Source organism: Phalacrocorax aristotelis, chromosome 3 (genome assembly GCF_949628215.1).
Source record: "Phalacrocorax aristotelis chromosome 3, bGulAri2.1, whole genome shotgun sequence".
NCBI lineage: Eukaryota > Metazoa > Chordata > Aves > Suliformes > Phalacrocoracidae > Phalacrocorax > Phalacrocorax aristotelis.
The window spans coordinates 125,413,315-125,435,587 of record NC_134278.1 but is presented as its reverse complement, the minus strand read 5'-3'; the positions used below and the strand labels follow the sequence as shown (position 1 = coordinate 125,435,587).

At 40.2% G+C, this 22,273-nt stretch overlaps 1 protein-coding gene across 1 annotated transcript in view; it reads left to right on the top strand.

Annotated features, from left to right (window-relative positions):
* The window catches only part of KCNK1 (potassium two pore domain channel subfamily K member 1), a 33,718-nt gene that overhangs the window by 1,303 nt on the left and 10,142 nt on the right, over positions 1-22,273 (top strand). The window lies entirely within an intron of this gene.

Below are 22,273 nucleotides of genomic sequence, written 5' to 3'. Positions count from 1 at the left end.
CAATGCTTTCCCAAGCTCCCCCACCCTTGCCCAGGTGAGCACTCTTTCTATTATTGGAAATATAATCAGCTGATATCAATAATGATGTTTAATAATTTACTTGATCTTATTTTGGTGCTGCCTGATTTCAAACAGGCAGTGCTTGTCCTAAAAATAGTTGCAATTGAGTATACAGATCAGGTTGTCTGCTTGTTATGAGGAGTTGTTTTTTTGTTTTGTTTTTTAAAGTAAAATAGGGTTATGGGTGTCCCCGTAACACCTCCCCCCTCATCTTAATAGAGTGACAGTTTGTAAGAAGAGAGTGACATGCTTGTGACAATTATGCTTGCAGTGACTAAACATGCTTTAATCAATGTATAGGAATATTATTGGTGAGAAAAGCATGGAATTGTGGCGGTACTTCAGCACTTAATTTTTTTTTTTTCTTCAGTAAAACTGTAAACCACTTTAAACTTAAGGTGCCAAGTTGACTTTGACGTGTGTTTCTATTTGAACTTACGATGTTTGTTTCCATTCCTACCCAAATGCACTTTCTGGTACTATAAAATGTAAATTACTTTGTCCAAGAGCTATTTTTGTATTCAAATTACATTTTCTATACAATAATATCTTTTTTTTTTTGAAAGTGTGGGTTATTAAAAAAGGTCCTGCTTTTCTATTTGTTACATGGTGTAGTGTAGTAACTTCTCAATTTTTTTGTTCAGACAAAAATCTAATCCACAAACCCTGCAGTTTATTATTTTAAAACTGGTAATATTGATTTCAGAGTTGAATCAATCAAAGAATGTTCTCAGTCAGGATGGTGGGGATGGGACTGAGTTGGTAACGCTTTAGTACTGCCTGCTAAGACACAGCTACAAGATGTTTTTGGATTTGGTAGCGCAGTTCAGGCAGAGAGATCTCTTTCCCACTGCACATCTGCTTAAGGGCCAGGCATAACCTGGTCCTGCATGTTTAGCTGATTTGATCATAGAGGCCCTACAAGGAAAGTATTGAAAACCCAAGATACCATTGTCCAAATTGAAAACCTTTTGGAAAACTCCACTTAAATGGCATATGCTTAGAAAACACAGAAGTCTGAAATGCATGCGTTATCATTATTCCTGTGAACTTCAGAAACTGAAGTTCGTCTGGTCATTGCTGATGTAATAGACCAGGCATCAAATGCTGGTACTTCTATGTCCAGCAGTCCTTTGGGTTGGGCCCCTCTTAAGAAAATCCATCTGTTTTCTTGTCTCATGTAGTGGCCTTCAGCTTTACTTGTTTCCTATTTAATATAAGTAAGAACCTGTACAAGTAGAAAGTATAAATTCAGACCAATATATTATGTCCAACACTCACTCAAATTATTCCCAGCGCGTGCAGATTTTTGGTGAGGTGCATTTCTTCCTCTTCCTCCCCAGCTCCCACCCCCTGCCCAATTTACTCTGCACCTGTGCAAGAAACCTTTCAAGTCTTTTGAAATTATCATTAAAATGAAAGACAAGTGAGAAGCAGAACCTGCCTTCATCTCAAACAGCTGTTTGGAAGTGTTTGAACATTCAAAAAAAAATGCTGTATTATGATCTGTACACCTGAAACATCCTCTCTTTGCTGAGCACAATAAGGACAAATGCAGAAAAGGGAACCCTGGCACTGGTGGTACCAGCTGAGAGTTGCTTCTGTGCTAGGAAATGTGAAATGAAATTGCAGGGAGTGTTGGGATGTTCCTTATGTTCAGCTGGCTGAATTTGTCATTCATCATGTAAATTAATGCACACCTACCCCTTGTACAGAGGACAAGGCTTCTTTCACAGCCTTTTAGTTTTCTATATAAGGAAAGTGTTTCATTTTAGGATCCCCAACTCCACTTCTTGTTCCCTCCCATCCTTATTATATTCTTTGGTGTCTTACTAGCTAGAGAAGATTATTGAAGAAAATGATAAAGTTAGTTAAGAATTTGGAAAAATTCTTAAATGGTGGGATTTTGCAAAATAAACACAGGAAGATGAACTGTTGCTTGAAAGCAATTTATATTGCTGCACACATGGACTGTCACAGGACTGTCACAAGCTGCCTGAAGGACGGGCAAATAAAGGGCAGGTAAATGGACTGGGGGTGAGGCTTCAGCAGATTGTGGCAGTGGGTTTCTCTTCTAACAACTTTATTCCTGCCTATGCAACTTAAGCAGTCATGCAGGATGCCATATGAGCAGTGTGCGAGAGGAAGCAATTTGGTCATTAATCATTGACAACATGAACACTAAATCTACAATTGTGTGCATTTAAATAGCACCTGTCGTGGAAACTCTGTAATTATGACCTTATGCACATCTATGGTCATTGCTTGTCTGGGTGCTAGATGTCATCAATGATCTTGCTGAAGCAGTTTTTTCTGTGGCGGGGCGATCCATATGAATGTGTTTTATTTCTAACAATAAAAATGAAGTAATTTTTTGTGCTCGCTCTCCCGGATAGTGTGTTTTCACTGTTCTTGGCATGCTGTTAGGCTCTGTGATCTTATCCCATATGGGTGCAATATGGGAATACTGCACTACACAAACTGTAAGCAGGATGGAGTGAAAAAAAAAAAAAGAAAAATAATTTATATTGGTTGTTTCACAAGATACGAAGTGTAAAGTGGCTTCCGTTTGTTGATGGAAAATGGATAGGGAAGAAGATGCCAGTTTAGGAACATAGGATGTGTATTTTCATATCTGTTTATGGAAGGGGTCCCCTCAGTGTAAAGACCATAAGTCTTATTCTGAGTGTCCAGCTTTGAGTATTTTTGCCTCCATCACAAACATGACTGTAGGTTTCATTTAACATCTGGATACCAGAGGGATGTTGAGAAAGAGCGTCTTTGGATCCTCCTCTGTTGTGATAGAGTTGGCAAGACAGACATGACAAGGAAGCTAGGATAGCCTTGCCCTGATCTAGGGATTTGTGGAGGAAGGGTGAGGAGAAGTTGCATCTTCTATGATGTCAGTGCACATTTTCCATTTTTTGGTTAAGATGAGGCTGGACTGTCCTCTGAGCCACAGGAGTCGGGGAAATAACAGAAGGGAGGAGAGGGCCGTTAGTATTCAACCGCTTCCGAAGCCTGTAATGCGGTTGTCTGCAGGGCGGTTAGTGCATAGCAGCATCTTCTCCAGAGTTTAGCCTATACCATTTCAGTGTTGGTGCTGAGGATGGGTGTGTTATGCTGCGTTGCAAGGAATGACGGCCAGAATCCACGATGGACTGAATTCAGGTTTCTGCTTGCTGTATTTTGACAAGAGTAAGGAACAGCTATGCAGTAGTTGTAGCTAAATGCTGATAGTGGATGTTACCTTGAAACTGCTTGGCTGAAGGACTAGTAAAGAAACTATGGCTTTCAGAAAAGTTTTGCCTTCAAGTTAAATAGCTTACATGAGCCTTACTGGAAAGCAGTATGAGGAGTTAATATTAATGCATATATCATTTGATTCATAAGGACGTTCTCTGTTAGGTCTGATTCTCACAAGCATTACTACTATTTGCAAGAGAAACTAAACTATGCCTTTAGTTACGAAAGATAAGACTGGGAGATTGTGTTGGAATCCGTGGATGTACTGCAAAAGAAGGTGCAGTCCAAAGGAAGAGACCAGGGGAGAGAAACCTGCCAGTCTCCATCGTTTTCTTCCCATTCTTCTGTCAAGAAGTGGTCTTACTCATTTTTCTTCCCTCTCGGGGAGCAGACCCCACAGCCAGTGCATATTTAGTGTGCAGTATGGATCTCAACAAATCCATGGAAGATTAGGGAGTGCCATGGAAGTATCATGATGTCTTTGTAATGCTCCATTGTAAAATTCATAGGCTCTTAAAATAGAGCCCTTGGGTGGAAGAGGTTACTTGGGTCCTTCATACCTTATGGAAGAATGTGAATTTAACTTAATTAGAAAGAGGATAGTTCACAGATGCTTTAGGCAGAGGAGAATTTTTTGTCCCATACTTGAAATTAATGTAAAAATGCAAGTTTTATTTCAGAATATGTGGTCTGTGTCCCTGAGGATGCCTGTATTAGCTCATTAAAACACACCAAATAAATACATTCCATAATTCTTAGCAAATGTATGTCTAAAGACCTGTCATAAGATTCTCTGTTGCCTCTTGTATGAAAACGTACAAACTTTGTGATGGCTTAAACTCGGATCAGTCTCATTAGTAGTCACCTCTGACTCCAGCAGGAAACTGAAGTTTCATTGTGCTACTGCTCTGACTGTAGCACTCATGGATCATTTAAATATGTGGGATAAATTGCACCTATTCATCGGGGTGGGTATGGCAAACTTTGGGAAGGAACTTTGTTTCTCTTTTAAGGGTTGTTACTTAGCAACGACATCTACGGGAAAAGGTAATTTGCTGGGTATGATCTAGGAGACAAAGTGAGACTGTGCTGTGCTCTGCAACAGAGTGGTTTTTATACTGGAGTGCTTCTAAGAAAAGCAAAGGAAATTAAGAGGTAGGTTGAGAAGGATGCCAGAGGAGAAGGACTGCATTCAGTAGGCCAACTGTTGGGACGCTGACTTAAGATGTGAGAAAGCATGTCCTTTTCCCTGCTTTGCTTGGAGGGATTTGAACCCACACCCCAGGAAGGTGGTTGAATGCTACAGGGTGTTTTGGCACAGGGTAGTTAGTCACAGCTACTGTCCCTGAGGTTGTCCCTTCTAGATAGATCAGTAGACTGTCCTGGAATCAGGTGTTCCACCTCTCAGATTAAGTAGTATAAACACAAAGTGAAAGAGTCATTCTGTCTGCCTGTGTCTGCTTTCCTCTCAGGGGAAATTCCTTTATTTTATACAGAGTAGAACAGCTCCAGACTTGCTGCTGTCATACTCTAGTCTGGCCCCAGGGTTAAGATGCTGTCTCCTGGGATGTGGGAGGTTTCACTTGAATTCTGCTTAATGCCGTTCTCAGGACAAGGGTTTGAACTAAGGTTTTCTAGCTGTCTTCAGGAGGAGACAAGACGACTACCATCTAAGGAGCAGGTCAGAGTACGTATAGATTAGTACTGAGAAAGCAGATTGGATGCTTCTGGTCTCTCTGCCTTACAATACAAAACCTTGGGAAAACTGAACGAAATAAAAAAAGTCAAATTTAAAACCAGAAAAAAGGGACTTAACAAGTTCAGAAAACCCAAAACAAACCACAAAACAACCCCACAAAGAAATAAACAAAAAAACCCAAACCACAAACAAAGCCACCAAAAAAATCTTATATGAATATCTCCAAAATACCTGTATTTGTCAAAATTAATGATGATAAAATTTTTGGGAAGGATATTAGGCTCTGTGCTTCAGGACACAAGCCACTCTTTGGTTACCAGAGATGACAGAGCCAACAGGTCACGCTCTCTTATGTGTCCAGGACAAAGGGAGAGAATTGTTTTCCCTGCTGAAGTAGGCAGTAGTGGAGAAGAATCGGGGTCGTCCCTGCCTTGTGTTCCAGGCAGGGTGGCAGTGCCTGGTTTCTCATGTGAGTATAGCAATCAGCTGTGCCGAACTCATGCTTGTCCTTCCTGAGACAAAGGGTGGCAAGAGTGGCTCTAATCCAATGTTTATGCTTTACAGGCCAATGAGTAGTAAAAACCATCTCCTGGCAGAAACTGGAGAAGCCATGGAGTAGAATGACTGTTACTGTTTGGAGCAGTGCTGGCTGCTGATGGATGGAGTGTCTCTCTTCCAAGCTCTGTCCTCATTTCTGCATCCCACTGTTCCACCTGCCTTGCTAAATTCCCAGTGATGAGGAGCCAGCCCAGCAGCACTCCACAGGTGGAGGACTGCAACTGCTGCCTTGGTAGTCCTTCTATGTCAGGTCTAGGGTCAGTCTTCCTCTGCCAAAATAAAATTTTTTAAAAAATTTTAAAAATTACAAAACCAGTCCATTGAATTTAGTATGATACACAGAGTGTAACTGGGGTCAGGACTGAGCTGATGTGTTCTGCCCTGGGCTTATTAATGGATTCTTTTTTTTTTTTTTCTTTGAAATGTTAACTATGCTATTTCTCTGGTTTTTCCTAATTTAGCTATGTTAAAATTATTTGCGGTTTGTCACAGACAGATTACATGGCCTCCTGTTACTCTATTATTATTTCTAATTATTACTCTGGCTTTATTTTGTTCAGTAATATTTATATCCTTATTGAAAAGAAGAGAGTAATATCTCAAAAAATTGCCTTTCATTAAAAAGTTTCAATCTGTAATCCATTTGCAAAACTGCAGTCTTCATTGCTGTTCTAATGACAAGTCCAAATCAAATCCTAAGCTAAAAGTTATATACACTTTCAGAGCAGGGCTTCTAAAACTTAATCAAATCCTGCAGTTCCTGACCATGGCAGAGTAGGATTTTCACTTCTATGTGAATATAATTTAAAATAAGTCATCTTCCGAATCTGTAGTTTCTCTTGTTTTCATTTGCTTGTTGGCTGTTTTTTGTTCGTTCTTTATTTCACTTAGCCCACTGCATCGACATGTTAAGAATCTGAGCTTTTTGGGTAGAACAACATAATAATCTATGGAGAAATGTCTGCTTTTGCCACTGCTCTAGGTTAATTATAAAGTAGGCCACAAGCTGCTAAACCATATGAAGACCAGGATATTTCTTGGCATGTGTGGAAGTGGGATTCTAGCAATTTGAGAGAAACTGGGATACCTACAAGAATTTTGATGCCCTCAGAATTAAAGAGGAGCAATAAAATCTTCTAAGGAAATGGCTGCTTAAATTCCTACTGCCTCACTGGAGACAGTATGAATTTGAATGTACAGATATGAAGGTTATCATATCTGTACAAAATTCAACCAAAGTCCTAGAGTAGTTACTGACAGTGACCCAGAAGACCTTTGGAGAAATGTGTCAGTTTACTTTTTCACTTAAGAACCTAGCTGAAACCTTAAACAGATTGTGTTTCTTATGAGGTCACAAAAGTGGTGATGTCCTGGTTAAGACCAGGACTGAAAGGAATGAATGGAGCAAAGGTTTTCAAGTGGCTGTGCTTCAGAAAAGTATCGGAGTGGCTTTTGCAAGAACATATTTTTCCAGGGGAGAGGAAATCCATACGCATTCATCTCTGAAAACGAGTATGAAAACTTCCTTGCAGGAAAAGCACATATGAATCCAAGTAGTGCATCAGCTGTCACCAGACCCGAAACATTTACTAACTGATGCTTCCTAGGTACTGCCATAGTCTGTACTCTGGTTCGATGCCAGCAGCTTTAGCAGCTTCAGAAGGTATCACAGCATCTCTGAGGAACTGGGGGAACACAGATGCAGAAGCAGGGAGACAGTTTAGGCAGTATTCCCTGGCAGCAGCTGAGGGAGGAGGTTGGGCTGGGAAACAGGTTTTGCCGGCAGAACAAGCCAATCCAGTAGTTTTCCAAGTACTGCTCTGCTTGTGTGTGCGAAAGTGAGGCTGAGCCCTGATGAAGTTGCGTACTATTTTCCAGTAGAAACTTTAACAGCAGTTTTCCATCTTTCTCATGAAAATTGTGAGATCAGCCTGTTGTTACACTAACAAGGAGTAGAGACTTTCTGCATCTGTTTACTGTCCTCTACTACAAAGTGAAAATTTCTGGAGTAACCCAGCAGGCTTAGACATTGCAACATGCAGTAGTAGTGCCAGAGTCCAGAGGCAAGCTGGAGTAGGTATCACAGCATCACAGAATGGTAGGACTTGGAAAGGACCTCTGGAGATCATCTTGTCCAACTCCTCCTATGTTTACAATATAGTTTGTAAAGGGCTTAGTTACTTCAGAGTTACCAAATGCAAAGCAAAGATTATGATTTAACCTCCTCCCCCAATAGGCTGGGATCATACTATACATTGGTTTAAAGAAAGCTGTAGTGAAAAAAACCCCTTGTGTTCAGAAAGTAGCAACGTGTTCAGAGATCTGCTAAAAAAATTAATAGTTTGGATGTTTAACTCTTGGACTTCATTGTACAATCCTACACATATCACTTCGTAAAAGGGGAAAAAGAGCCCTAAAAATTGCATGTTGTATTTAAGATTGATGTGAGAGGCCATGAACTCTGTATATTATTTAAGTAGCTGTTTACCCAACTGCGTGCTGTAGAAGAATGGCATAGAGCTTGCCCTTTGAAGCCTACAGCCCAAAGGAAATGAGAAAACCCTAAAGCAAACCAGAGAACTTCCATCTCTTGTAGAGTTTTGGAAGCTCTAGGCTGTATAATTTACTAATGGGCAATTAAATTTTAAACGCTTCACAGCATGTCTTGTTACTTATTGTTATGGCTGTATTTTTATTTAGTATTGGAATGCTGACTCAGCGGTATAGCAAAAATGACTGAGGCTCAAAGAGGTATCATTTTGTTACTGTCTGAAAGACCTAGCTACTGTAAGCTGTAAGTGATGCACAGAAATGAATACAAGATGCTGTAAATCATTTGAATGGTTAACAGTTGGTGATGAAGTGCTCTTATGTGAGAGTAAGAGATTATTTAATTTACCTATGGGTATTTGCATGTCCGTTGAGAAATCCAGGCCCCCAACCTGGCTCCTGGTGCACTGTTGCAACTCCAGTTGGGCAAGCAAAGAACCGTGAACAATACGTGATGTTGCATTACATGAATTAACAATTCACATCGATAAGAGTAAATCTAAGGGCAAACTCATGCCGTAGTTCGTTATTGGAGTTATTGTGCGTTTACATTATGCCTATCTATGCTGCAAAGATAACTCTTTATCTTTCAGTCATATCTTTTAGTGTTTAGCTTTTAGGTAGTTGTACTGAATGAAGCCAGCTGAATATTCAGGTCATGCTTTCTGGGGGTAGTTGCCACCTGACTGAATTTTGTATGCTGCTTCAAGGGAAAATGTCATTTACGTTAGAAGTTATTATTAGTCATGAAACTCAACCAAAGCAAAAGTTAGAAACTCTCTCAACGTCTCAAACAGAAGGTTGAGTACCAGGTTTTAGCCTTGTATTATGCCATGAGGGTGATGGCAATAATCTTTGACATTTCTGAACTACCATTCATCAGTAGGTCCTGAAGCGCGCGCATACCAGGAACTGCTTTACTGGTTAAAGCACTTCTGTTATGTTCTGCATCTTGTGAGATCAGAGTGATATTTCGGTATGTGTTTTGCAAAAGGATGAGCTAAGACAAAGAGGAAAAAAGTTGTGAAAAATCATGTAAGAGCCAGTAGAATGCTCAAGAATAGGAGCCTGCGATTTTTGTCTTGCAGTTTTCCGCTCCAGCTGATAGGCTGCATTCCCATACAGTAAGCTGATCTCCCATCCTGTGGATGTACTTCAACATACTTTCATTTTCTTGCATTGGATATTCTTTTTTCTCTTCCTTTAGTAATAGTAGTACTGCTCAGTAATATTAGAGGAAATTGCAGCTACTTGAATAGGGACTGACAGAAGCCATATCAAAGTGTGCAATGCACATCTCTGGATCTTTCAGTGGAGACTCCAGAAATATTGCCACTCCCTTCTAAGAAATTTCAGTTGTGTACTCTGTGTAGAAAACAAACTAAGCATCAGTTAATAGAGCCCACGTAACTTATCAAATGTGTGCGTACCTTTGTGGGAAGAAGGCAGTGTTTGCTCTGCTTTAGCATGCTGGTTACCTCTCCTTATCTAGTAAAATGTTTGCTCAGGGTGATGTAACCCAAAATGGGCTGAGCCTACCTGTCAGTGGAAGGAAGATGTCATGGACTCCTGATTCCCACCCTATGGTCCATCATTATTCCCTGTGCTAGGACTGTTGCCTACCAGACTACATCAGTAAGCCAAGTCAGTTTATCAGACTAGACGAAAGTATTTACTTCCTACTGTATTAGTTTGCTCTGAGATATTGCAGTCAGGTAAACTACAACCAGCGCAAGAGGGGGTGGACCCACAGAGAGAAAAGGATCTCCTTTCTCAGCGGTTAACTCTGTGATTAGGTTAGACATTTTGTGTAACAACTTGGTGAAAGCACAGAAAGAATCAAAAATGCACGGCCAGATTAACAACGGATCTAAGAAAGGAGCTGGCAACCTAAGAACATGTTTCCTGTAATGATAATGTATATGACAATTGCTGTCTGCCCCTTGAAAAGGAGCATTAATTTAAGCAGGATTAAAATGACAGCTAGCAAAGCTGAAAGAATTTAAGAGGACCCCTCTTTGTTAATACAGATGCCACCAATAAAGTATTTCTACCCGGTATGTCTTGGGTATGTGCATCTCAAGGGGAACTTTATTTTTTCCCACTGGGTAACTAGTGTTATGTGATAAATTGCATCATCTTTGAAAGGAAGTAATACAGTCATACTGTTGTGTTTAGTTACTATAACTAGTTTACAAGTTCTGATCATTGACAATTTTGAGAAACTGGATGTGTTCATCAGGCCAGACGCTTGCAAAGAAATTCCTCCCTTGAAAAGGTGGGTTAACTATCTATTTAGGCATTGCTGCCCATGTTCTTCAGGAAACATCCAATATCCCACCAAGAGACACTTCTCTAACAAACTGAAGAGGAGTTTGCCATTTTAAAATAAATTGCCATTAATCTTAACAGCCAATGTAGTGTTTGAAAACCACATAGCATTTAAGTGCTCTGTCTCTACCTTTATGTTGCTGGCTAAATGTCCTGTACCTGTAGTTTGCCTTTCTAAATGCTACATCAGTATTTATCTCTAAATAACTTCTAGATAAGCAAAAACCATCTATATTTCATCCTTTTATGAGCAGAAATAGTATGTGCAACTACAGTGCCATTCTTTTCCCTTTTCTTTATTTATTGGTAGGACATAGAGTTGTAATTATCCTGGGTACGCTGGTTCCAGTGTAACTAATCAAATTTATGGTTCCCACAATTAGTGTTGGCTATGCGGGATGTCCTGAACACGTGAATGATTTAATAGGACTAGTATATCTATAAAATTTGCTTATGGTTCAGTAGTTCTCACAACAGTTGAAGTATTTCCCCATTGGGCCTTGCAAATTGATGTTCTATTTTGAGCATGGAACTGTGAGTATATTCAGCTAGGCTATATTCAGATGGCAGAGTACAATCAAGCATCATATTTAGGACTGTGATTTAGAGTTTAGAATAAGCCATCTCTTCTGAAAAAGTACCTCACTTTGGCCCATGTGTAAATATTGTCTCATAATTTCTCTCAATTATTATTTTTAAGTTTGAAACTAATATTCCAGATGGAACAAGTTCCATGTAAAAGTGGAGATTGATGCACTTCAGTTCTGTGTGGTTTTGTTAGCCGTTCTAGTGACTTCTTGCTATTTGTGTTAAAGCAAAATAGAGGCAAATAATTTATGTGCTGTTGAATTCATGTTTCTGAGAAATAGCAAATTAAATCATATTTCTGTCTTCCATTTTATTTATATGCAAATGCATTATGATGTCTGATTTACATAGGAAATACTGAAGTACCTTACAAAGATGGGTAAGGACTATGTGTCATCTGCCAATCAAGGGAGCTGATGCTAGTAATTACCCTGAGTTCCACATGTTAAATTGATAACAGGATTAGAAGTATAAATTCCTATTCCCCTGCTGTATCTAGGAGATAACTTACTTTCTTCCGTGTGAGGTTGCATTTTAATGCAAAGAATCTGCTTATAGACTTGCTTTTAACTGCACAGCATGAAATGGCCTAATGTTTTAGTGTTTTGTGATAATTCCTTACTGCCCACAATACCAGTTTCATTCACTGTTTTCATGCTCTCTTCTTTTGGATGGTGCAATAAAGCAATTTTTGTTTCAGAAGTGGAGGTGGGAAGCATGCTAATTTGCAGCTGGTTGTTTCTTTTTATTCCCAGATGGTAGAAAGAACAACTGTGTCTCATGTCAGTGCAAGAAATGGTAATTTAGCAAGACTGGATAGGTATTCTTCACTAATTGGATACGTGATTAAAGCACTGCAATAAGTGCTACTGCAGCACATTCAAAGCTTTTGACACATCCCAAGGTGCATTTGAGATAGTAACAGGTACAAATTATTAATTATTACAAACCTCTTCCCAGTCAGCTGCCCCAGGCTTCAACCAGAATACCATACTGCACAGGTGCTGGGCTCAGCAGTGGCAGCTGGCACAGCCCTGTGGTACACCATGCATAAACAAGGTCCTTCAAGTGGTGGAAGGCTGGAGTAATTTGTAGAATGTTAAAACCTGTTACAGGAAAATCAGAGGAGGTGGGGAAAGAGAAAGCTGCAGCATGAAATGAAACTATGGTTCCACACCTTTTCTGGAAAGAAGAAGCTCTGCCTTCTGCCGGTCTCTTCAAAAAGTGCATATCCTCTCAGTTTCACTGCTGGTTAGTTGCGAAATGTGTCTTAGCTGCTAAAATGAGGTTTTCTTTAGGTGCAGACTGCCATATCTACAGCCAAAATCTGGAAGTATTACTGTTGGGTAAGGTGTTAGGACCTTTGTGCTGCAGTCAAGGTGAAAGTCACACCATGCTTTTTACCAGGCTAACATGAGGAATGAGAAGTTCACTATTGTGGACAAGCTGCTGGCTAAACTGAGTAGATATTGTCAATTTCCTGGTCCCTCTGCTAAAACATTGTCTGTGTTTTTTGTTTTTTGTTTTTTTTTCTACTTTGAATATTTAATGATGTGAATCCCAGGAAGAACTGTAGAAAAGCTTGTACCCCTTTCCATACCTTGAAGTTGGTGTTGAAGTTCTTAAGGTTTTTAATGAACCTGTTTCTTTGATTGCATGTTAATCTTGGTAATCAGTGGCTTTAAAAATCTGTGATGGTGGGAATGCTGTCGCACGTGTGTTGCAAAATATAACAGCGCAAAAATGCTTAACAAAAACACCAGCACAAAACCTCATCTTGTTTTCTAAAGTTTCTGAGGACTACAAGTAAAACTTCCCTAATAAAGCTCATTCATATTTCTCTTTTATAAAATGTAAGTTTCTGAGGTTTACAGAGTTTGTTCTGTCAGGAAACATAATAAAGTAGTCTGTTGGTGGGGCCTCTACTCTGATACAGATTTTTGACCAGCTGTTGCCTAGCAGGTAGGTAAACCAATAAAAGAACAATTAGAAATTCCCTGTTTGAATTCTCAGAGGACCCCTGAGGAAGTCTCACCTTGCTTTTAACCTATTGGTTGGGTTTTATTCAGCAGACTTCTGTCATCTTCAATTTTTTCTCCATTGAAAAATGAATCTGAGATAACAGGAAAAATAACTGTTGAAACAAGATGCAGGTTTCTTTACTTATGCTAAATCTTTCCTAGAGGCAGACCTAAAGATGGGATGTTCATGTTTTGGGTAGGTGTTTCTAGAAATGTGCTGTTATTGAGAAGTCTGTGGGAGGAAAAAATTGCAACACCACATGGATCCTGGTTTGATTGCAGTTTGACCCATATAGGGTCTTAAATACAGGATAACACTAAGAGGAACCAATTTCTAGTATAAAGGCTTTGGTTGTTTTGTTGTTTTTTGTTTTTTTTTTTTAAAAAAAAGTGCTGTTAACTTTAAAACAACAACAAAAAGACCCCAGACAGCAAGCCCAGAAATGCATGCATATATCTTGACTATCGTCTGTGATAGAAGCAAAGCTGAATGCTTTGGTACAGAGGTTTAGCAGACCTCTGTCAGCTGAATGCCTTCACATAGCATCTGCTCCTGCCTTGAGCACTGTGTGAAGCACACGGAAGGCATGAAGTCTTTAATGACCCATGGCTTCAAAAAACGTGACTGAAGTTGTCAGGGCTCTGTGGGAGCACAGGTCCAGCCCACACAAACCTCATATCAGGCTGAAGATTTAGCATGTCGCAACAAAAAGGCGTTTCTCAATGGATGGTTTGATAGGAGCTGTGTGGCTTACAGCTAGGGCTTGAAAAATCTGCTCTCTCAGGATAAGTGGGAAAGCTTTGCCAGCTGAGTGCCTGGAGAACCCAAGCTCCTCCTGCAAAGAGCATGTTCTTTTCAAAGGTGTGTTTACTAGCCCTGGAATGGAGTGTGTGCCTCACCTGGAGTCCTGCCACTCTTGTCTTGCACGTGGTAGGTCCCTTTTTGGTGGTGATCAATGTGTACTTTCATATAGACTGTGCTGGGAGGGTCCAACAGTTTGCTTGGGTCGATAATGTCTGCTTTACCCATATATAATGTATCCAGGCAGGATTAGCAAGATCTGGTGTTGGGCGGCGGCATGAAAGCAAGCTATAATTTTCCGCTTGAAGTTATTATCTTTTGCGTTGTATTTCCCTCCCATACTTTTGTTGAGAAGAGAGAGTACTGCGCCAAATGCTGTGTTATGGTTTAACCCGGCAGGCAGCTGAACACCACACAGCCGTTTGCTCACTCCTCCGCAGTGGAATGGGGGAGAGAATTGGGGAGGGAGGGGAAGGTAAAACCTATAGGTTGAGATAAAGACAATTGTGCAGTGGATTCCATCTACTGTTGTGCTGCTCTAGTACAACACATCCTTCTGCTCCGCAGTATCTGTACTGAGCGCTTCCTTATAACCCCCCAACCCCCACCCACCATGGATTTTAACTGCTGGTATAGGAATGACTTTATCATTAGCATTTCTGCTATACAGTTGTAATGTTTTTAAGCCCATTAAATAGTAACTATGGGCAAATACTGTCTAAAACAGCAGTCGCTGTAAACGGTCAAAATGTTACTGCTTGCTATTCAGTAATTTTACTGATTACTGCATTAGGTATGCCCATCACACTGTAGTGTCTGCATGGGGCATGCATTGTCTTGCATGGTGGTGTGTGAGGCACGGATGAACTTTCTGGTGAAAGGAAGCGTAGAATATCTGGGTCTGAATTAGAAAATACTGGCATTTGTTTGCTTGGCCCGGAGTTATCTCTAGTTTTCCTTTACTTCATGGAGCATCCTTATATGTTTTTGGGTGACCTGTGGTTCAGGTAGCCTCACAGACTGTTAACACTGTTCTTGTTCTTATTGAGTCATGATGGCAATTCAGAAATGCTAAGTGAAAGTCTTACCTACCAAAAATCTGGAGCCTGTCAGAGAAGTGGAAACACTTCATGTATGGCAGACGGTGCTTTTAAGGTACTCTGGCATAGCCCGGCTGAATAATGAGTGCAGGAGCTGATGCTAGAGAAGTGCTGTGAACTTCAGTTTCAAATTGTGAAGGCAGCTGGAATCAGCTGGATTTCTTGGCCCTGTGGTAGTGTTTTGGTTCAGATCAAGAGTGCACGGCGGGAAAAAAATCTCCAGATCATTCCCACTTCTGGTTCACACTTGTGGAACTGTTTTGGAGTGTGCAGACTGGACTTCTTTTCAATTGAACAACCTGAAACAGGCATTCTTGGAGAAGAGTGAAGCACACCTCAGCTATTACTGGGCATCCAGTATTTGCAAACAGAGTAGAGCAAACCTGAAGTAAACCCTGGATTCCCGAAATATAATGATGAATTTCAATCCATGCGACCAAGTATTTGCTCTACAGATCCACTGCAATACTAACATAAACAAGGTGACTGCAATTCTTCCCCCCCCCCCCCAATTTAGTTTTTTCTGTATCTATACTTTACATGCCAGTAGTCAAAATAACCGGTTCTGGGCAGGAATTGGCAAAAACGTGATCCTTTAAGTAATATGATCAAATGTTGCTTTTTTTCCTTACATTTAGATGATATTTTTAAAATAAGATTTCAGCTCCTGTTGCAACCAAACCACTTTCATGTTTTAAAGGACTAGTTTTGCTGACAAGTCAAACAATGCAAAAACATTTTCTTGATCATGACATCCTGTAATTTTTCCTGCTGCCTATGTGGGATGTGAAAAGTATAAAAAATGATGACATTTTAAAAATTAACCTCTATAATTGTATGATTTCAGGGGTCCCCCTGCACCGACAGTAGCTTTTCTCTTGCTGATTGAAATGACAACAGGGCATTTGTACTGCTTTGTTTTGTCTCTCAAATTTGACTGAAAAATGTTTTTATCGTGCATTTTTAATTAGTGTTTGTGGATGACATGAGCAGGTAACTCAAAGGTGGAGCAAAGCAAAGCTATTTTTCATCATTCTTCAAGAACGTGTTTATCTAGTTTGAAAAGACATGTCTATATTTTAATCTCTACATGAGAGAAAATATTTATTATAATTCATATGAATGTATGTCAGAATTTGAACAAGGAAATAAAAGGGGATTTGTGCTTTGTTGTAATTTGTCCTGAATATTTAAGGTGACAACAGTTCCTCCTGCTGCAAAATTAATACAGAAAAAAGAAAAGGAATTGGAAAGATGTGCCCAGGCTACAATGTCAATATTCCCGCCTCCTATATCTCATGTTTTTATATATATATATATATATATATATAAAGGTGTACAGCAGCCTTTAAATAATACAGAGTACAGAAATGTCTCCTCAAACAGACACCTTTCCAGCATCGGCAGCTGGATTGGAACAAAGGCAATGACCATCTTAACACATTTCCTAGCTGGAAGGAAAAATAATATTCCTTGGAGATCATAGAAATGGGTTCATGATAAACATGAATAATGTAAGGATTCCTATGCTGTAATTTTGAAATTATAAAATATTTTTGGAACTTGGGAGTTCCCAGGACTGGTAAGCTGCTGAATGGGACAGCATGTATTGCTCTAGAAAATTATAAGTGGACTTATAACAAAAAAGATAGAATCATAGAATCATTAAGGTTGGAAAAGATCTCTAGGATCGTAATGTCCAACTGTCAACCCAACACTACCAGGGTTCCTAAACCCTGCCCTGAAGTGCCAGGTCTACATGTCTTTTACATACCCCCAGGGATGGCGACTCCCCCACCTCTCTGGGCAGCGTGTGCCAGTGCCTGACCACTCTTTCAGTGAAGACATTTTTCTTAATACCCAATCTAAACCTCCCCTGATGCAGCTTGAAGCCATTTCTTCTCATTCTATTGCTAGTAACTTGGGAGAAGAGACCAACACCGACCTCACTACAGCCCCTTTCAGGTAGTTGCAGAGAGCGATAAGGTCTCCCCTCAGCCTCCTCTTCTCCAGGCTAAACACCCCCAGCTCCCTCAGCCGCTCCTCATGAGACTTGTTCTCCAGACCCTTCACCAACTTTGCCCTTCTCTGGACACGCTCCAGCACCTCAATGTCCTGCTTGTACTGAGGGGCACAGGAGTTCTTGTTAGAAAAATTACAGTACCATTTGTTTATATAGTTAAGAAAATAAATAGATAGGCAGTGTGTAGTTTTATTCTGGTCCCAATTGTTAAACTCATCTGAAAACTCATCTTTTTTTGTTGCATAATTAATGGCCGAGGGAGAGCCAGTAACATGCCCTGGCAGCAAAGAGGGCTGATGGTACCCTGGGCTGCACTAGGAGGAGTGTTGCCAGCAGGTCCAGGGAGGCGATCAACCCCTTCACTCAGCACTGGTGAGGCCATACCTGGAGTGCTGGGCCCAGTTCTGGGCTCCCCAGTATGAAAAAGATATGGAGCTACTGGAGGGAGTCCAGCAAAGGACCACTGAAGTGATGAAGGGACTGGAGCATCTCTCATATGAGGGGGGGGAGAGACTGGGACTGTTCAGTCTAGAGAAGACTCAAGGGGGAGCTCATCAATGTATATAAATACCTGAATGGATAGGTTAAGTAGTGATGATGCAGCTGGTATATGGATGCTGTTGTGTCGCACACTGCCCAGTATCATCTCATTCTTTTCCACCTTTCTGTTCATGTTCACCAGCTGCCTTATATTTTATACTGAAGTTGTATGTTTTGCGGGCAAGGAAATATTGTTATTCTGTTTTGGTAGCACAACAGCTATACAATAACTGAAAAGAATATAAACAGTAGTGATACTTATTGTGGGCTCTATGAAATACTTTCATACGAGTTTTAGTTTAGCTTTAAATATTTATTATGTTGTAGATGCTTATTACATTTATTTAAAAATAATATATACATAAGTTGTTTGGTAATACTGACTTTTTAATGTATTTTTATAAGGGTAATTATTTACTTAGTCTATAGAAGTGATATTTTCCACCAGAAGTGCCACCAGTGTGTAGGTCCAGGTCAGTAGGAGCTTTTGCTGTCTCTTCATGTGGGACTGCCGGAGGAAGCAGGGAGATGGGATTGAGTTTATTGCAGAAAAGGGGATAACTCTTCAGAGGGCTACAACTATACTTGGTAGCAAATTGGAATCATTACTCCTCCTGCTCCTGGCATGAGATGTTGAGTTTGTCTATTTATTTATGGTTAACAGTCACCATGCTTTCTGAGTGTGGATGTGTTACATGTCAATATGTAGCTATATCCACTGTCAGACTGGTTATTTAGGCTGACCCAGATCATATTAGTCAGAACAGGAGCTGAACATCAGTGTTTTGCCAGTACTGACACAAATCCTTGGGCAGTTTAAACAATACTAAATATAAGACCATAAAGTAAGCTGTCTATCTCAACGTGTTCACATAAATAATGTGGAAGTAACCCTTGTCCTCATACAAATATTTTTCCCCAGTATCGTTCATCAGCGTCCCCTTTACCCAGCATCTGTGGGTGCAGTTTCTAGCTTGGTATCTTTGGTCAGGTGACGTATTGCTTCCTGTGCAGGAACAGATGTAGCAGACTTTATATGCTTTGCAACATGTAAGTGTTCTGACATACAGCTGTTCTGGTAGAAATTGCTTTTGAAACTGGCTTTGAACACAGAAGGCAATACATCCATGCCATTGGCTTGTGTCTTGGGTTCACATCTTGCTGACAGCCAGCCAAATTACTCGTACAACCCTATTGCCAAACTATGTTCAAAGCATTTTCAGCCCTTCTTGGTGCAGCAGGTGACACTTGTGAGCTGATTTGATGAACTTGGTCCTTTCCAAGGCAACTCCAAAGCTAGCTAGCCAGGACACTGATTCTGATGAATTAGTAGTCTTTGGTTCTGATATCTAATGGCAGCAAAGGACAGTCTCAGAGGAATTGAAACTGTTAGCAGATACATGCAAATCAGAGTGTTGGAATTTTTTTTAAGAAGTCCCTTGAAACTAGAAATTGGCAAAACGAAACAATTCTATTCTGAGAAGTTATTAGGTGAGAAATCATTATGGAGAAGATCTAATGCTCAGGGTAAATCTAATTGTTTAAATATGTTTTTACCACTTTTAGTCTAGTGAGGTTTGAGGGATGTATTATTATTATTATTGAAAGGAGCTGGAATAGCACCATACTAAATCACCTCAGCTGGAGTTTTAAGTCATCCTTACTGGTGCTGTGTGAGGATTAACCCAGTGAATGTTTTCTTTAGTGGCAAAACTGGTTTAAGAAGGTTCTGTCACACCTTTCATCACCTCCTTAATGATGCCAATGCAACTCTTTGAGGGCTGCACTATAAGCTTTTATTAGTGAAATGATCTAGGTTTCAAACCAATCCTCACTTTCCCTCCTTTATCTCCCCCCCCCCCCCCCCCCCGCCCCGTAATTACCTCAATTCAGGTTACAGCACCTCCCTCCTCCCAGTGGCACACAACCAGTTCCATTAGGTCAACTGAGGAGGTAGCAAAATGTAACATCCAAATGGATTTCCTCTGCTTAAAAATGCCTATTGTGGAGTTCTTCCCCCGCCTTTTTGCCATATAGGGTAGCTTATTTCAGCCTGGAAATCGAAGTTCTCAGGTTTGTTTAACAAAACCGTGTTGGTGAACTTTGAATTTTTACCACTTTTTAACATAGAACTCTGTTTTAATGTCTTGTTTTAATGGTATTGCTGTGTCTCAAACCTCTAAGAGCTCTGAAAAGTCTTTTTCAGCAGCACAGTGCTACTGTTCTGCACATTTCTAGCTATAGACCAGTTTTTCATGTCTGTTTACAGTCCTTTACATTCTTTTTCTTCCTGGCAATACAGATAGAAAAGGCTTATGTGCAATGGTGTGCTAAAATGCTGGTTAACTACCTGCCTATCAGCCATCTTTAAAGCTGGTCCTTCCTAGTACATACCCTACAGAAGCAGAAAAAGGAAAATACCTTTTCTGAAAGTGATTCTGAGCAGATGCTCTGGCACATGTAGATATGCCGCATAATATAGCGTGTCTTTTTCTGATTTCTTTTGTCCTGAATGGTAGGTGACCTTTTGCCTGCAAATTTATGGCCCTGTCAGCTGCTGTACTTTACAAAAACTCATCAGCTATTTCAGTCATAATGTTGTTCATTTTAACTCGGTAGAGCAAGTTTCCAATCGCTTTGGTTGCTGCTATGCTCCTCCTTGCAACAGAAAAAGATACTTGAGACTTGTGATCTCTCTTACCACATGGACCTACTGTGACCTGACATTTCCTTTTTATCTTAGAAGATAATAGACCAGTTATGAAGAAGGATGTATTTCACTGTTAAACACAGTGGAAAATGTCAAAGGTTTATAAAAATAGCAGTGTAGAAATTATCATTGACCTTCATCATCATATTCCAGTGAGTCATGTTACGCTTGGGATGAATGAAAGATTTTTGCATATTTTTAATACATAGTACATGATTCACTTCATCTATTGGGGCATTTTGAGATTACGAGCAGACTTAAAGGGCTGACTTCTCTCCAGGGACACTGACTCAAACCAGCAAAGGGATAAGCACGCTTATTGTGTTGTGCTGATGCGTTGGGGTTGGGTGTGATGACTCTGCCATCTGAATGGGTGAGTTGGGGAGGGCACTGGGTGTGCTGAAGATAACCCCCTCTCTGCCCTGAGAAGCTCAGTGGTGCCACATAGGGCCGGTGGTGTTGCAACAGGTCACCTGGGGCTAGATCTGAGGGAGTAGTGGCTTGAGAAAAACAGCGGTAAGAAAGAGGGAGAAGAGCACCTGACAAGAAAACAGCACAAAATCATTGACTGTTTATTTCATGAAGGGAGAGGAGGGAGTTTTAATGCTGTGGATGGTGGTCGCCATTCATGGGACCAGCCCATGAGAGCAATCGTGGAAAGAGCCAGTGCTGCAGCCTGCATACACACCTTCAGGCGCCATCATCATAGCTTGGGAGAGGCTGTCTGGAGGAAACTTCCCATGGGTCTGGCGCCTCTGTTTGCCTGTTGTCAGACCCATTTACAACATTCAAACATCTGCCCTTTGGGGCAGCCTCTGGGGACTTCTGTGTGGAAGTCCAGGCTGAGTTATCACAACACAGAATTGCAGCACCTCTGTACTCTGGCACTAAATGCTCGATTCAGGGTCCTGAAAGACTTGTAAGGTGGCTACTGTTTCTTAACAGAGAGAAGACCAATTAATGAGCTAGAGGAGGGACTGAACTATGAAGAGGCAAAACAGTGATGGTACAGAACAAAACAGTATATGAGAAGGATGAAACTCCCAGTGCCACAAGTGGCAGGCTAACACAGGATGGAAGAGTAGTGTTAAATGCTCGTACGCCATGCTGGGTTTGACATAGGTTGTTATCAGTTGGACATTGTTGTAAGCTACCTAGAGACTCTGGAAAACAAAGCGCCATGGTATATAAAAATGGAGGGAGAAAATACATCTTAACTGGAATACAATGATCAATTCAGCATATTTCTCTACAAAGTGATCTAAAAAAAAAAACAATTAGACACAAGTAAGGCAGAAGAGAAAATAACTAAAAGAGGAACTTGCACAAGAGGGATACAAACCACTGAAAAGTACAGAAAAGTCATGACCAATCCTTTTTAGAAATATACAAGAGCAAAAACCTAACTTGAAACACAGCAAATTGAAGATTAAATATTTTATTGAATGCATAAATGACCTGTATAACTCACTGCACCAAGGTCAGTGTAAAAAGATTCAAGCATTTTAAATGATTTTTTAAAATAAGCACTCTTTGGATGCCATCATAGTCTACAAATTACATCAGAACAGATAAAGACATTTTGTATATTTATATAAACTTATAACAGCAGGAGTCTTCCAATTCATAACATAGAAATGACTTTTAAGGAAAAAATCCCTATATGTAAACAAAACTGAAACCCAACTGTCTACATCTTGTGGAGTTTTGCTCTTTGTATGACCAATCAAATATGGTCTCTCTCAAGATACTGAGCTAGATGGAGTGCTGATCTTATTTAATTTGGCAAATCGTGCTGGTCCTGCACGCGTTACTTTTCTGTGAGCTTTTTTTTGAAGGAATGGTACCTCTAAGCAATAAATAGACAATAAAAAGGATTATATGTGAGTAATATCCTTTTATCTCTGGTGTCACTTTGCTTCTGAGTTTGGGCAGGTTATCTGAGGGTTTGGTTTTTCAAAGGTCAGTGCCTTTAAACAGGTGATTGTTATCTGATATTCACATTATACATATGAAAACACAACGGTCAGTAAATCTTGTCTGTC